Source organism: Elephantulus edwardii, unplaced genomic scaffold (genome assembly GCF_000299155.1).
Source record: "Elephantulus edwardii isolate Elephantulus edwardi_28Jun2011 unplaced genomic scaffold, EleEdw1.0 scaffold00125, whole genome shotgun sequence".
Taxonomy (NCBI): domain Eukaryota; kingdom Metazoa; phylum Chordata; class Mammalia; order Macroscelidea; family Macroscelididae; genus Elephantulus; species Elephantulus edwardii.
Window position 1 is genome coordinate 3,894,367 of NW_006399875.1, and position 4,174 is coordinate 3,898,540.

Here is a 4,174-nt window from a genome sequence, read left to right on the forward strand (position 1 = left end):
TGCGATTGGCACAGGATAGGGCAGGGTTTAGGGCTGTTGTACATAGGGTCGCTATGAGTCGCAAAGGACTCCACGGCACATAACAACAAACAAAAACAATGTCAAGGAGAAAACAATGTAGCTTTGTCTGTGAATTATATTCTTAAAACTGTGGGGAGGACAGCTCAGCTCCTGAACCTTGTCATTACTCGTTGCCATCGAGTTGACAGTAATTCATCGAAAGCTTACATACATGACAGCACCACGCCTTTCCATGTCATCTTCATTATGGTTGGCACATTAGGGCTATTGTGCTAATTCCTCTATCTGAAACTTCTCTTCTCACAGGTCCTCTCTTTTAGCAAATAGGATGCCCCAGCTGATAGTCTTTCCTCATGAGATATCCAAAATTAATGGGTCAAGGCCATGCTCACACCTTCCTTTCTTCTCAGGAATATCTCGATTGCATTTCTTTGAACTCACTGCTGTTGAGTCAGTTTTGACTAATTCTTCCAAGGCTGTAAGCCTTAAAGGGAGCAGACTGCCCATGGTTCTTCATGGAACTTTTGGTAGATTCCACCTCTGGAGACAGAAGACATTTGTGTTATCAATGCAACATGCTACGTAGAGACTACGGCACCTGACCTGAGCTCCTTGCTGTTATTTTGTTCTGTTGAGTCAGATCTGACTCACAGCTGACCCTCCAATTGGTTTTCAGAAGCTGTAAATGGAGATAGCTCCTTTTTCTCCTGTGAAACAGCTGGAGGATTTGAACCATGTGCCTTCGGGTTGGCAATGCAACTTCTTACTAGTAGACGACCAGAGCTTCTTTTTGATCTCCTTAGTGGTTTGAATTCACTAGTGGGTCTGAGGGAGAAGGAGCAGCAAACAGTCTCTTCCCTGTAAGATTCTCAATCATGGAAAGACTGGAAGTTTTTGACAACCCAGGACTAATCCAATAACAGTGAGTTTGAGGGTTTTGCGTTTATTTCTGCTATGACTCTTTTTTTTATTGATATTCCACAGCATACAATATTCTTCACCAGTACTATGATGTAAACCTTCAATTCTTTGATTTTCTTTTTTATTATCCAACATTCACATGCCTATGATGCTGAAATCTCTACTGCCAATATATATATAATATTGTCATAATCACCTATAGTGTATAGATTTTAGCAGAAAGTCCAAATTAAGATAGACTAGGAAGTCCAAAAATTTGTCAATGAAAACCTTATAGATCACAAGAGAATGATGATATATGTTAACTTACTTGACCTCTTACCCCTGATAAGAGCCTGACAGATATTGTGAGGGTGGCTCTGGAAGGAGCAAAATTTTGATCCACTGTTGACAGGGACACTATAAATTATAGTCAATGTGAGAACACCTAACAACCCTCAATTATGTGATCTTTTAAAACTCTTGCCTATTTAACAGATTTTTTTTTCATATCTGAATTATGGTTTTGTTTTTTCTCTATACTGTGCAAAAGCTATTAACACTCCTTTACTGTTGTTACTGCAAACTATTTCATATTAGGGACCAGTTGTAAAAATAAAGAAGGTTTAGGAAAGGACAACTATTGAAATACAACTTTCTGCGGGAGGTGAAGACTGTAATTTATCTTCCTCTTAATTAAAGGAGATTCTTTCACTTGGGAAAGGAGAATTTACCCAACCTAGAATAGAAAGCATTTGTTTGAGCTAGCATATAGTCTTGTAGAAGAGATTTTCTTTCCCCCTAGAGCAAAGCTGGGTGCTGCCCAAACTAAAATTCAGAATTTATCTTTTTTTCAGACTGGACAGGTCCAGAGCAAGGCAGGAGAGGAGGATCTATCACTCAAAGAAAGATTCTGATGTGTCGTAGTTTCCCCAAGATATAAATCTCTGTGTACTTCATGGAAGAACATATATCTCTTGTTTCCAAATGACTTAAGAGAATTCAAGTTTTAAAAGTAAATATACTTAAAACCACATCTTTATAAAAATTGAACTACTCACAAGTTCAGGTGAAAGGAAGACTACCTTACACCTTAGGGTACAAGGAAGTACCCTACCTTTACAAAACCAGGCAGAAAACATGTGACTGTTCTTGATCTCAGTCTGTGACTACATGTTTTAATTGCCTTTTTAATATTTCTTGGCCAAATTTATTTTAAAGAAGAATACTAAACTCAAACTTGGAAAGAAATAAAATTTACTTATGCAATTATTGTTTCATCTGCACCTTGCAGGCTGTTGATAAGTCTTCCTCCAATCTTGATGCCACACTCCTCCTAATAAAGTCCAGACTCCCAGTGATTTGTTCCGCCTTTTGAACCATGAAGTGTTTCCTTGCTCTTTTTGGATGACTGACTGCCTCTTGGTCCAAGTATAGGTTTCACATAAACACAATCAAGTATTCTGGGATTCCATTCTTCTCAAGATCAGCCACAACTTGTTGTGCTCTACACAGTCAAATGAGTTTGCGTAGTCAATGAAACATTCACAGACATTCCTCCGGTGCCCTTTGCTTTCACTCAAGAGTCATTCGACATTGGCAATATTGTCTTTAGTGCCATGACCTCTTTTAAACCCAGTTTGTATTTCTGGTCATTCTTTGGATAATCTTCAGCAGAATTTTGCTTGTGTGTGATATTAGTGATACTGTTCAGTAATTCCCATACTCTAGCAGATCACCTTTTTGGGGATTAAATATGGTGCTCTTTCAGTCATTTGGGCAAGTAGTTATCCTCCAGATTTGTAGGAACAACCTTGTGAGCACATCCTTGTGGGCGGCATTTGTTTGTTAAAATATATCAATTGATATTCCATCAATTTCTGGGGCCTTGTTATGCCAGTTCCTTCAGAGCAGCAGCATCACTGCCTCATTTTATTTTGTGTCATGAAATTATTCTGTGTCAGCCAATTCTTCTTGGAACAGTAACTCTGTATACGCTTTCCATCTTCTTTTAATGCTTTCTGAATAATTCAGTATTCTCTAGATGATACGACTTTCCTTGCAGAAACTGAGGAGAATCTGAAACAGTTGCTGAAGAAAGTCAAGGACTGTAGTACTCAATATGGATTGAAGCTTAACATCAGGAAGACAAAGATTCTAACCACTGGGCCAATTGGCAGCACTTTGATGGTTGAAGAAGGTTTTTTGAGGTTGTTAACAATTTCAGCTTGCTTGGTTCCACAATCAATACTCTTGTCACCAACAGTCAGGAAATAAAAGACAAATTGCATGGGGAAATTCTGCATTAGGGACCTCATCAAGATGCTAAAGAGCAATGTTGTTAGTCAAGAGACTACAGTGAGTGCATGGTCTTTGCAATTACTTGTTATGTGTCAGAGAGCTGAATAATGAATAAGGAGAACAGAAGATCAATTGCTGTCATTGGGTTGTGGTACTAGAGAAGTGTATTGAACACATCAAGAACTTCCAAGAAAACAAATAGATCTGTCTTGGAGAAGATAAAACCAAGTTTCTCCTTGGAGGCAAGAAATTTGAAGCTCTGTCTCACATCCTTTGGGCATGTGGGCAGGAACGACCGGTCCTTGGAGAAGAACACCATGTTTGGAAGGGTGGAGAGACAGCGCAGGAAAAGAGAACTCTGACATTGTTGTTCCTCAGTACTCTGGAGAGGTCTCTGACAGCAGACTTTCCCAATACAATTCATCTTTCCTGGCATCTGATACCAAGAATGTTGATTGTGGAGGCAAACAAACTAAAGTTGTTAATAATCTCAATCTCTTCATCGTCTGTCATGATGCCACCAATCAGACCAGTGGTGAGAATTTTTGTTTTCTTGATTTAAAATTTAAAACAAAAGTGTGTATCAATGTTGTACCCTTTCTCTATACTTATTAAATCTGTACACTGAGCAAATCATTGCAGAGGCTGGACTCTATGAAGTAGAATATGGCATCAGATTAAGAGGAAGAATTATCAACCATCTATGTTAGGCAGATGACACAACTTTACTTGCTGAAAGTGAGGATGACTTGAAGCACTTGCTGCAGAATATCAAAAGCTAACAACTTCAGTATGGATTGCATCACAACGTAAAGAAGACACAACTCCTTAGCACTGGATCAATAAGCAACATGTTTGTTGTTGTTGTTGTTATGTGCCGTCGAGTCGCCTGCGACTCATAGCGACCCTATGTACAACAGCCCTAAACTCCGCTCTGTCCTGTGCCAATCGC